Source organism: Camelus ferus, chromosome 16 (genome assembly GCF_009834535.1).
Source record: "Camelus ferus isolate YT-003-E chromosome 16, BCGSAC_Cfer_1.0, whole genome shotgun sequence".
Lineage (NCBI taxonomy): Eukaryota > Metazoa > Chordata > Mammalia > Artiodactyla > Camelidae > Camelus > Camelus ferus.
The window spans coordinates 572,501-585,992 of NC_045711.1; the positions used below are offsets into that span (position 1 = coordinate 572,501).

General features: G+C 45.6%; 1 protein-coding gene across 2 annotated transcripts in view; it reads left to right on the forward strand.

Moving 5' to 3' along the window:
- The first annotated feature begins 74 nt into the window (after positions 1–74).
- TEKT1 (tektin 1) overlaps positions 75–13,492 on the forward strand; it is a 28,276-nt gene continuing 14,858 nt past the window's right edge. For both annotated transcript variants that reach the window (XM_006172520.3, XM_014557799.2), the window contains exon 1: positions 75–12,244. The gene's annotated coding sequence lies outside the window, so the exon portion shown is untranslated. The remainder of the gene's footprint in view (positions 12,245–13,492) is intronic.

A 13,492-nucleotide genomic window follows, 5' to 3' on the forward strand; every position in this document is an offset into this window, starting at 1 on the left:
ATTCCGAATGAAAATCTACTTAAGTCCCCCCTTGACTATTTCTGTACCCAAATCACTGCCCAGAAAGTTGAAACTCACATTTTCTGTTTCTGTCTTTGCTGGTCAGCCACCCATCTCCATGTCATCGAAGGAGTGTGGACATAAAGTTCCCCCTCACAGATCTGTCCCCTGGATGTTGACTGACAGATCTGTGACCAGCAGTGGGGTGGTCCCGCACGTGGGGGAGCCCCTCGAGGGGCGCTGGTTTATTTTCACAGCTGTTTGGTGGTAGGCTTTTAGTAGAACATCTTTTTATTTTAATTTTTTTTGAAGTGTAGTTGATTTACAATGTTAGTTTCAGGTGTACAGCAAAGCGATTCAGCTATACATATACACACTTTTTTTTTCAGATTATTTTCCATTATATGTTATTACAAGAAATTGAATATAGTTCCCTGTGCTCTACAGTAGGTCCTTGTTGTTTATTTATAGTAGAATATCTTGAGACTCTATAAAGCCACTGCCATTAGCTTATTCTTATTCAAGAAGCATTTTCTAATGGAGTTGGGTTTTAGCTATAAACTTGGAGAAGTTCCCTTTAAGGAGCTAATAGGCATCTTCAGCCCATGCAGTGGGTTCTAAACACCAGCATGTGTGTGCCTTCTCAGAGTCACCTGTGGTCCCTTGTGTTGGGGGACAGAGCTCTTCGGGGGGTATCGGGAGGAACACAGCAGAGCATGCCAGGTGGGTGAGCCATAGCGTAGTTTCGGCAGATTTGTTTGTTCAGGCTGCAGCCCTCGTTCAAGCCTTTGGATACTCCCACAGTGGGAACCACTCCCTTTCCAGCTCTCATCTCTCGGAGGCTCGGGAAAGGTGAGCTCTATTATTAGCAGAGACACAGCGCCTGGTCTTTTTTTCATACTGAAGCTTAGGGTTTCAAACCTAAAGCCAATTTGGGAACACAAGGGCTCTATCTATAAAAAGCCTGCCTATACATTACGAGTCCTCATGCGTGTTCAGTGGAACTCCCCTGAACTGCAGACGGGGGCTGCACCTCTGCACATAAAACAGCATGTCCTGCTGGATTTAGAAACTTCTCTTAAACTTGAGGGAGGGTGTCTGTCATGTCTCGCATTCAGAATAAACACAGACTAGATATTTTTAAAGTAGGTTCTGTGATGTTCTTATCTGTGTTTTGGGAGGAAGGGGGAGACCAGGGCTCATCAGCTTTAAGGGGTTTTAAAACTTGATTACCTCCAGGACTAAAGCCTGAGGCTTCCAAGGTGAGGGAGCGGGGCTGGATACAAGAGGGCTGCACAATCTCAAGACATTTGGAAACCATCCTTTTAGATCAGGCTTACACGACATTTCCCATTTGTGAAATTTGATTTTGAGTTGCCTACCATGGTACAAATGGTTTCATGTGGTTGGGTTTTTTTTTTTTTCCATCTCTCTCCTGAGAATTATTTCTCAGAGCTGCTTATAAGATTCTCCTGCTTTTCCAGGTAGATTCCTTCACCTGGATTTGGTTAAAACTTATTGGGTCTGACCAAATTGGCTTGTGTGTTTCCCCAAAGTGAATGTGTTGCCGGAGCCAAGAGGGGTTTTGGCTTTTTCTGACAGCTGACGGAGATTTTTCAAGGCAAATGAGAGCTTATGAGCACTTTCTGAATATGATATTGTGTATGCTGGTTAGAGGAGAACGTTCAGGCCAGGTGTTTGGGGAACAGCCTGTGAAGGCCAATGAATTTCGCAAATGTGTCAGATGAAGTTCTCAGCTTTCACCGTTGCAGTGGTCAGTGCTCTGTAACTGGAGGAGACAAGCATGAGAGGACATTTTCTGCCATCCCTGGCCTGAGAGATGCCAGACAATTGGCTGGCAGGCTAAAAATGCTGATTGTGATGGTCGGTTTGCGGTGGGACCAGCTTGTTTCCTCTTTGTTTCCTAGCTACGCTTTCAGGACCCACACGATCCTCTGCTCTTGCTGAACGATGCATGTTCTTGGTAGGGTTATTTTCCATCTTGATCTCTCTTGCTTTTAAGATTTGGCTGAGGCTTGCTTTCAGAGCCTTTGATCTCTTATCTCGCAGGTCTTGGACTTGCTTTGACATCAAACAGCCCCCTATTGCCCTTTGAAAGAACACTCAGGCTTGCCTCCTCCCTAGAAAGCACCAAACAAGAAAAGGAGGGGGCCAAGAATGCTGCGCTCTCTGGGGCACCCAGGCAGCCTCTGTGGGAGGGAGACGGTCTGACCAGGTACAATAAAGAGCTGATGGAGGCTCTGAATCAGGGCAGGTGATATGGGTGCTAACACCTGACAGATGCCAAATAGTATTTGGGTGCATCTTGACTTTCTCCCCTGGTCCCTTGAGTTGACCCACTGCTGTCACACAGGCAGGGGCAAAATCTGTATGTTTTACAAACCCAGTTTTTAATCATTCACAGTTACAAGTGTCCTGAGTGTGTTTGATGTCTCCGTAGAGGTGCATTGTTGGACCCCCCCCTTCCTGACATCTTTGACCCAAACTCTCAGGTTCCCCCTACCTGTTAGTCTCCATCATAGCTTCCTTTCTCTCCATCCATTGCTCCCCTGTGCTGTGTCTTATGCTCTGTGCTCTGTCTTCTACATCAGGGGTTCATAACCCAGGGCTGGCGTGGCTTTGGAAGTCTGGATGTCCAAATTGAATGTTTTATACTCCCTTTTCCCTCTAAAACTGGTTCCTTCTCCAATGTTTGCTACCTCGGCAAATAGCGACATAACCACTACCCTTCATCCATGCCAGGGACCTGAAAGTCACCTTGTACCTGGCCATCGTGGACCGACTGTCCTTTCATGCATCGTGAACCAAGCATTTGCAAAACCCTCGCCCGTGAAGCCTCAAGATTTCTACTGAGTGTCCTGGAGCATCAGAGCTGTTAGTTTTCCCCAAGGTTTTATTCTGAAAATCCTCAAATTCACAGAAAATTGAAAGGAGAGTTCAGTGAACATTGTGTGTGCCTTTGCCTTGACAACAGTCTGCCATGTTTGTGTCCTGTCTCTCTCCGTTTCTCTGAGCCACTTGGAAGTAAGGTACCGACATCCTGACACTCAGCCCTAGATCCTTCAGCAGGTATCTCGTGAGAATAAGAACATTCTCCCACATAAGCACAGTATGTTAGCACGCCCAGGAAATCGAACATTTATTCACCTCATGTACAGACTACATTCAAATTTCCCTGTTTCCACGTGTCTTTTATGGCTGTTAAAGAATTTTCAAACTCCAGGTTCCAATCAGAGTTCACACACTGCATGTGATGGTTATGTCTCTTTAATCTCTTTTCATCTAGAATGGTCTCTCCACTTTTTGTTTACTATTTTTCACCTAACTCTTTTGAAGAGCCCAGGCCGGATGCCTCAGACTGTTCCCCATTCCGCTCTTGCTGGTCACCTCCTGAGGAGATTCAGGTGAAACGTGTTTGGCACCAATACAGCCCAGGTGATGGGTATCCTGTGGCGCCCATCAGGAGAACAGGCGGCAGGTTTGCCCACTGTGGGCCACGGGAGGGTTGGTGGCATGGTGAAGGGGCTCCAGCAGACCTCTCCCCTGCCGTCTCTCCCCCGGTAATTAGTTAGAAATCTGTGAGTGATGTTCTTGAGACCATGTGCGTATCCCATGTCAGTGTCCCGTCCCTCGACACTTTTAGGATTATTGACTGATGATTTTTGCCTGATTCTGTGATTAGACAGGAGCTGAAAAGGGTGCTTTTTTAAAAATTGTTTTTAAGTTACTTTTTGTTTGTTTTTTTGGAGGGAGGTAATTAGGTTTATTTGCTTATTTATGTGTTTATTTAATGGAGGTGCTGGGGGTTGAACCCAGGACCTCATGCATGGAAACACGTGATCAGAACAATTACCTCCTAAGCCGGCTTCCAGGCCTCCATTCATGGCCTTCTCTAACCCATCCTCTGTGCAGGGCCACCAGGGAGATCTTCCAGTGCAAATCTGACTGCATCACCACCTCCACTGAATGGATTCCTGTCACCCGTAAGATAAGCGATTCCTCATCAGGGCATTGAAGACCACCTAACCTGGCTCCAACTCTCACCTTTACCTTTGTCCCCCACTGTTCACCTGAATCCTTCATGTTCAGAGCTCACTCTAAACATCACCTTCTCTGGGAGGCCTTCATGGACGGCCCTCCACCATCTCTGTTCCCAGAGCGCCATAAACTTACTCTGTCCTCTCACTCACCACTCTTGTCACTGAACTGTAAGCACCAGGAGGTCAGAGAGCGGGCCTGGCTCCCTACTGGGTGCCCATGACCTAACAAGAGCCTGACACACAGTAGGTGCTTCATGAGTATTTTTTGAATAGATGCTCTGTGCCAGGCGAGCACAGGAGGAATGGGCTGAATGAATTGGCTGTTCTGGGCGCCTCGGCCCCGGCCCAAGTTTCTGAAGGTTAAGGGCTTCCTTTCAGAATGAATCAGGTGCCGCTGCGTCTCCTTCCAGCGGGACGTGCTAACCCAGCATTGCTTCAGTTCCAATCGCAGGAGACTCCTGACCGGCAGCGGGCAGAGCAGAGTCAGGTGTTTGTTTGTGGAGCAGATGTTGCTAAATGGAGGCGAAGGGAACAGGCTGTCACTGAGCTTCTCCAGGCTTGAACTGGAACCACCATGGGTTAAGAGGTTCAGATTTCAGCCCCCAGAGGGCAGCATCCCTGCCTTGGATGAGGAATGGGAATTAGTGTCATGGAGAGTCCACTGGGAAGGTTTCCTTCCCTTGGGTCATTAGCAGAGCCTGGAAAGAAAGAAAATCACGTTCGGTTAGAACGGATGAGTGCTGAGAACACCGCGGGGATCTGCTGCACTGGTCAGAAAGCAAAGCGGGGTGGGGGACGGGGTGGGAAAGCAGACCATGGCCAACCACCCCCCCACCCCGCCTCCATACCTCCCTGAATGACCCCCAGGGCAGCACCTTCCGGTGACTGAAACCCCGCCTGCAGCAGAGTACAGCATCAGATCCGTCCTAGTGAGGCGAAGCAAATTGCATTAACCACATGGCACATGGCAGAATCACAGAGCAAACCACTGCCAAGTTTATGCATGGATTCCCTGGGGGGCAGAAAGAGGGCTGTGTGCTCATCCCCCTTCCCCCTGCCATCCCAGCCTTGGACAGACTTTGCAAACAGTAGGTGCTCAGGGAGGCTCTGTTGATTGGACTGGGATAGATCATCTGCCCACATGTTGACACCACTCCGCTGTCCCGGTTCCCATCGCATTGCACGTTGGCAACTTTGGGGGACGCCAGGCCACTTTATCCCTCTATTAAAGGCTTGGATGGAACTGAAGCAGGTCTGCGAAGGGGAAGCTGATTCACAAGGGTCTTGCCTCCCACTGTGGCTTTCCCTCCGCCCTCCGCCCCCCGCTTCCCGGAGCAGAGCTGGGCTCTAAGCACAACCAGGCCCACCCCCCGAGAGGCACTGATTCTCCAGAGAAAAACTCAAGGTTCTGTCCAGAACTGTGTCCCCTACCCTGTCACTGCAGTTTTCGTCTGGGCCTAGGAATCTCATTCCAAAGGAGATCTGTTTGTTTCTTTCTGTTACTTTATCCTCAGGCTTACGCTACCCAAGGAGAGTGACTAAGGGGAAACAGAATATTTTCAGCCAGGGGCCATCACAGTTGCTGTATCAAGTATCTTTTGGGGCAGTGGATTTCATGACAGGTGTGTTTTTATTCGGGAAAAATAATGCACTTAATTTAGAGGGATGGACTTCCCTTCCAAGAACATGCCCTCCCTCTCTCCCCTGCCCCCCTTCCACCTTCCAGTATCGCCTACAGTGATGGCAACCACCGTGTTTAGCCTGGAGAGACCACACCACCATAAACCAGAAGACCCCCCTTCTAGTCCATACTTTAAATGACTATGTAAACTCATGGAGCCATAGTTTTCTCCTCTTTCAGGTGAGCATCAGTTCTGCACCACCAGCGTGGAAGGGATGGGGAGGGGGGATTAGTGAGATGATCTTGAGAGGACAGCGGTCCTCACTGGGACAGCAAGATGTGAATGGTGCCCTGTGTTGGTCTCAGCCCTCTTTCAGGCCAGAGACCTGAAGGACAAGGCACAGAGTGGAAAGGGGACTGGGTTGGGGTGTTTTCTGAAATTGCCCTTGCCCTATGATTGGGTATTTTTTCCTTTATTTTTAAAAAAAATTGATTTCAGTAAAACAAAACCTACATCCTTTAAAAAACTATTTTATCAACGTAATACATGTATGTAGATTAAAAAGTCAAATGGTACTAAAAGACACACTGAAAAGCCCTAGCCCTTTCCCCGCCCACACCCTCACCCCCTCTTGCTCCCCAGAAGGACCCATCCTTACAGTTATTTATTCTATTTCCCTTTGTATTTATCGCTCTATTTCTAATTGACATTGTTTCACTCTTCTCTCTCGATTTTCCCTTTGAATACATCCCTTGACCTCCCACAATGGGAGGTAAGAATGTGCTTCTTCCACACCATGACCCCATTACTTTCTCCCAGTCAGTCCCCCCACTCTCCCAACGTGGTCACATCACAATTTTTGGTCAAAGCAATGGTCACTGTTCACTTGGTTATGACTGTGCAAATAGTGTTCAACTCAGATTTCTCCCCAACCAAATTCTTATCTTCTTCCCCAAACCTGCTGTGGTGGTTTTAAAACATGTTCACAAATCCTTGGACTCTCCTTGCATCAAGAGAGGAAACTGATCCCCTGCCTACTTGAATATGGTGACTTGATTCTAAGGAGTAGAATGTAGCTGCAGAGATGCTGTGCTGCCTCTGATGCTGGGTCATAAAAGGCGATGTGGCTTCCCTCTCTGTTGTGGGACACACCCTGTGGAGCTCTGGGAAACCATGTAAGGAGTCCAGCTCTTCTGAAGCCACCATGATGGAGAGAGCATGTCGAGACACCACGGTGGGAGACAGAGAGAGGGAGAAAGAGAGAGAGAAAGGGACAGAGACCATGAAGATACGGATGTCTGAAGAGCCCCACCTGGTCCGTCCTCCAGCTATCCTAATCTTCTAGTCCAACCAGCAAGTCAGACATGTGCAGCTGAGCCCAGTCAACCCCCAAAACCACGAGAGCTAATAATAAATAGACGATGGTGGTTGTTTTATGCCACTAAGTTGGGATTGGTTCAACAAGGGGTAACAGGGTCATTGCTTCAACTTCGGTCTCCTCATCTCATTTGACTGCCCCTTCATCTTTCCAGTTGCTCAGACCAAAAATCTTGGGGCCACTCTTGACTTCTTCTTTCACACCTCACATCTGTTATGTCAAGAAATATTTTGGCTCTGCCTTCCAAGTGTACCCAGAGTCCACTCACTTCTTAACACCTCCAATCCTGGTCCAAGCCACCATCAATCCTCTTGGGCCATCATGATTGGATCACTGTACTAGCCTTCTAACTGCAATAACATCTCTTTTTTTCTATTTTCTGGGGGGGGAGGGAGGTAATTAGATTTATTTATTTTTTTTTAATGGAGGTACTGGGGATTGAACCCAGGACCTCATGCATGCTAAGCACACGCTCTACCACTGAGCTATACCCTCACCCTGCAATAGCATCTTACTTCTACCTTTCTCCCTGCTATAGTTTATTCTTCACACATCAGGCAGAAGTTTCCTGCTAACATGTGAGTCAGATCACAAAACCCTGCGGCAGTGCCCATCTCACTCAAAGTCCTCACAGTAGTCTGCAGAGCCTTCACATCCTGGTCCCTCTTATCTCTCTGACATCATCCCCCAGTCTTCTTCTCCCCCTAATTCTGCTCCGGCTCCACTCTTCTTGCTAGTCCTCAGATGCACTAGGCTCATTTCTATTTTAAACCCTTTACATGAGTCGTTCTTTTATTTTATTTCCAGAACTAATCATTACTTTTTGTTTTTTATTTGCTTAGCATTCCATATACCAATCACTAATTTTTTCCCCAAGTGCATCAGCATTTCTGGATACTATTTTCTATGTCCTCAAACGTGTCCTTTTCTTTATTCCTTGAGTGCCTCCCTTCTGGTCCCCTCTCTATGTCATCCTGGCATTTCCTTTCACTGCCTTCCTGTATTGAATCCCATGAATTCTAGTTCCACAACTCCTTTCTTAATTTACTTTCCCATTTGGTTGGCACACATCCTGCAGTAGCTATTTCAGAAAAGATACATGTGTGAGGTAAAATTTAAATCCTTGCATGTTTGAAATGTTTTATTCTACTTTTATACTTCATTGATCATCCAGTTACAAGTCTTCCAGGCTGAAAATCATTCTCACACAGGAGTTCAAAGGAACTGCTCCATTATTTTCTAACATCTTTGTGGCTATTTAGACGTCTAACGCCATTCTGATTTTCTGTACTTTTTTTTTTTTTTCTGGAAGCTTTGAAAATCTTTTCCTTATTCAGGGTCTTCTGAAATTTGTGCTGGCATATCTTGGTGCGAATCTTTATTCATGATGTCAGGCACTTAGTGGGACCTTTCAATCTGGAGATTCATGTCCTTCAGTTCTGGAAAATGGTATTGTTTTTGCTAGAACTTCCTTCCTCCCGTTTCTCTTTTCCCCTGTTCTCTCTTGAATTCCTACTAGTTGGAAATTGGACTTCCTGGACTGGTCCTCATTCTTATCTTTCCTCAATTATTATTATTTTTAAACCTCTTGAACTCTTATTCTACATTACCTCTCGAACTTTCTTTTAAGTATTTTCTTCTTACTCTCCTTTTTAAATATTTCCAAAATCTCATTCTTGTTTTCTCATTAATTCCCTTAAAAATAACATCCTACTCTTCTTTAATGACTGTAGCATCTTATTTTATTTCTCTGAAGGAATTATTTAAAGAACTTTTATTTTTTCACATTTTTTTCCTGCTCCCATCAGCTCTGTTTCCTCTAGATTCCTTTCTCCTGCTTGTTTGGGTCCCTGTCTTTCAAATATTTGATGATCCTGGGCTGCCCATTCTTGTCTAAACCCGATTCACTAAAAAGATGAATAGAGGCTGTGAAGGAGTGGCTGGGTTTGTCAATGGGAAGGACTTAGTACAAGGTAATTGAGCCTTTTCAATGGGGGCGTGACTCCAAAATGTCAGACATCAGAGTTCTTTTCTCTGAAGCCATCAGTTATCCAGAGAACTTCTCAGATCTGCCGGCAGTGCAGGTGGGAGGGGCACGATGGGGGTGTGGAGAGGGCTGGGGTGAGCCTGCCTGTGATGCCTGTTCATTTTCAAAAGCAGAAGGAGGTCTAACCACCCCCTCACATGCCCTTTAGCCCCCAGTTTTCGTGCCAGGCCTCATTCCCAGCTTCTGGAGACCTTGGTCCTCCAAGTCCCCTGAACTTAGAGTTCAACAGAGCCAACCCCCTTCTGCTGGTTGGTCTCCTTGTCTGCAGAGACACAGAGAGTGGTCCCCAGTTCCACCAAATCAGCCATCCACCTCTCCATCTTCCAAATGTTTGTGGGACTGTCTTAGCCATGCTGTCTCTTCTCCCATTTTCTCCCTTATAGGTTTATATGTATTTATTTTTATTCCTTTGCTGCCATTTTAGGAAGGCCTTGGAAGTGGGAAGTCAGCCGTCTGCCATGCTTCCTAAGAAGTGGGTTGCATTTTAATAACAGAATTTGCTGTATCGCTCAAAGAAAAGGGAGGGCAGTTAAAATACTCAATTTGTGTGCAGGATGTATCTTCTCGCTCATAATCCACACGTGCTGTCCATGAGGGCCCAGCACATCAAATTCCCAGATGATGGACTGCCCTCCGAGGGTTGTTATGAAGATTCAGTGAACTAGGACAAGAGAAATGTGCGTTAGCACAGTGCCTGTATTTGAGTACCGAAGTACAATTACAGTTTGGAATGTACTTGACTAAGGGCTCTGGGGATTTCGGTGAACTCCTAACTATTCTGTTCTGTGTCCAAAAGCAAGAGCAGTCTTCTGTGAGCTTCTCCTGGGAGGTCCACCAGCCCCTGGGTCTCAGGCTCTGGATTTTGAGGAGGCGGAGGGGCAGTCCCTCTGGTCTCGGCCACTCGTGTACTGTGCAGAATTGGCATACATGGGGCATCCCGGCTCAGCCAGAACGTTCTTGCTTCTTGGCGTGAACCCATCTCTTTGCAAACCCAGACACTGTGTGTCTTTCTCCTCAGCCCTCTTCTAAAGTTTGCTTCTACCCATTCTTGCCCATACACATCTTTTTCAACATTCAAGTCACTCTTTAATTTGTGACAAAGAGAGCTGGGTTCTAGTTCTGCCCTTGCCATGAATTGCCTGGAAATAGCTCAGAGGTGGCATCTAGATTCAGTCTGCCCCAGTCTGAATCCCAGCTCTGCCACCAATTAGCAGTGTCCCGTGGGTAAGCCCTCAATCCTCCATGGCCTCAGCCTCCTCCTCCGTCCAAAGGAGATGATAATAATAGGTCCTAACACAGAGCCCTGCTGTGGGGATTAAAGAGCTAATCCACTGTGACGTGCCCAGCCTGGTGCTCAGCGTTCAAAAAAAGCCAGCTGTAACTCTGATTATCTTTCCCAAGTTAAACCCTCGGGCAAACTCTGTTGCTTCGAGCACAACTGGAGATGAGGACTCTTAGGGGGGATGAAACTTTTCAAACGGCTGAGGCAGAGGAAATGTGATCTCCTTGATTATGTTTGTAGCTTCTACCAGACCACATAGCAACAGAACAACATAGCAACTAATGAAAGCAATTCTGTTTTGTTCAACCTGTCAACTTGATTTTTTTTTAATGTCATTCTGACTTAAAAAAAGAAAGAAAAAAAAAACCTCCTTGAGTAGTTTCCGCATCACATAGACAAACCCCCGTGGTAAAAGTGGCATTTGATTTTTGTTTCGGCTCAAAAGCAGTACTCATCACAAATTTATAAACGAATCCCAGACTCCCTCGTTTCTCATGAGCCTGTTATTTTATAAGCTAGTTGCGAGATTGTTACCACAGTGCCCTCTAGTGGAACATAATGATTTCCTTGCGTTAGGTTGCTTAGATTTTAAATAGGAGTCCGTTTGTTTATTATTCATAGTATTAGGCTCATTTGAAGATAGGACTTATCCGCATACTTCAGGAAACTTTAAAAAAATTACTCATGATTTATTTTTCAGTCCTTTGAACTGTAAGGCTTGGTTTTCACCATCTAAGTTTCTACCTTCTCGCAGAGCTGTTCCACCACGTGGGCACATCCATCCCACTGTCGTGGTTCTCTGGGTTCAGAGGGCTGCTCTCAAATTAGTCCACAGCAATTCTGGAGGAGTAGGGAGAACAAGCCAGTTGTTCTGCACAGGATAGGGGGTGCAGTTAGAATTCCCAAGAAACTGCCTGAAATCATCCTTTTGTGCCAGCTCCTGTCCAACTTCTCCCCAGCTGGATGTGCTGAAGATCCCAGAAGGGCTCAGAATATGCTGCCCCAAAATATGCCATGTTGGCACTAGGATTATTTTGAGATGAAGGTAACTGAGAAACAGCAGATCCAGGAAAAGTTCTCTGCCCTCCCCTTATCTGCCTAAAAGTAGGGCATGGATTTTCCTTTAAGGAATGTGTCCCTCTGTCTCATGAAGAAGAGACTAACTTTTAGCACTAGAGACTGGGGTCACACTGAGATGGAGCTGCATAGGCAGACCTCACTAAAATAACCCTTATCGTCCATTAGTTTCCCCATACATTTCCTAGTCACTTTTCCAGAATTTATCACCCCTAGAAGCCCAGGTCTCCTTCCCTTTGTCTAGTCACTTCTCCACAGTGTATTGCCCTTTGTTAAAATGGTATATAAGCCCCCATGTCTAGCTGCTTCTTTGAGTTTTCACTTCTTTTTTGGGGAAGCTCCCATGCACACAAACATATTAACATCAATAAAAATTGTACTTATTTTCTTCTACGCGTTGTCAGTTTAATTTGCATGTCCCCAGAGACAGAACATAAGCGGGTAGAGGAAAAGCTTTTCCTTTCCTACAATCCCAGGTGTGGAGTTAATTGTGGAAAGGGCAGGAGGTGGGTTAGCAGCCTTTGCTCCACCCACCAGGGAGCATCTTGCAGCTGGTTTGACTCTTGAATGTTACTGCTTCATCCAATTCAGCACCTTCAGTCGCTGTGCCTGACAAGTGGCTCAAGACAAGAAACCAACCACGCAAAGAGCCCAGTGCACACTTTGCCCTGCCTCATCTTGACTTTCAAGGAGCTTTGTGTGTTCTATGAAATGCTAATCCTCCAGGGTGAAATCCAAGCTGGTTTATCCTCAGAGCTACCAGGGCCTGCAGTGACGGTGAGCAATGAAGCACTAAATTTCTTCTCCTAAGACACAAGGGGTCTATTCAACAAACTCGGTGTTGCAGCACAAAAAGCTATTCTTGTATCAGATCAACAAAGGGAACTGGTCCAAGTGCAAGGACAATTTGAGGTTTATGTTCTGTTTCCTGTGGAAAAGTGAAACGCCAGGGAAGACCACTGGTAGGACCGAGCAAGCCCCACGAAGGGGCAGCATTTCTTAAACCTAAGTTCTGATCCAGCAGGTTGATGATGGGGCCTGGGAATCCATCCTTGACCAAGTTCCCCCTGGAGAGGTTCTGATGCGATTACTGGAGGGTCGCCCACATTCTGAGAAGTACTCGATGGTATCTGCCAAGACTCAACAGCAGTTCCTATGAAAACGATCAGATGCACAAGGTCATGACCATATAGTAAAAGAATAATTACATTTTCCAGGGTTTGGCTCAATCAGACTTTGTTTGGCCCACATAAACGCTAGTAGATAGGTATTTATAAACAATAAATGTATGTTTAGCATCCTGAACTGTACTTTAAAAAAAATTTTATTGAAGTATAGTCGATCCACAATGCTGCGCTAATTCCTGGCTCACAGCACAGGGACCCAGCTGCACGTATATATGCATGTTCCCCTTCATACTCTCCTAAGAGCTGCTGGAAAATATTGAATACAGTTCCCTGTGTCATACGGCAGGACTCCGTTGTCTGTCTATTCCATATATGGTACTGAACTATACTTTTAAATAGAACATTAAGAAATAGTCATTACAGAACATTAATAAGTTGCAGCATACAAAATCAATACACAAAAACCTGTTGTGTTTCTCTTTTTTGTATATATATATTTTATTGAAATATAGTCAGTTTACAATGTTGTGTTGATTTCTGGTGTACAGCATAGTGCTTCAGTCACACATGAACATATATACATATTTGTTTTCATATTCTTTTTCACCATAAGTTACTACAAGATATTGAATATAGTTCCCTGTGCTATACAGTATGGAATTGTTGTTTATCTATTTTATATATATTAGTTAGTATCTGCAAATCTTGAACTCCCAATTTATCCCTTCCCACCCCCTTCCCTCTCTGGTAACCATAAATTTGTTTTCTATGTCTGTGAGTCTGTTTCTGTTTTGTAAAAGTTCTTTGTCTTTTTTTTAGATTCCACATATAAGTGATATCACATGGCATTTTTTTCTTTCTTTCTGGCTTGCTTTACTTAGAATGACAATCTCCAGAT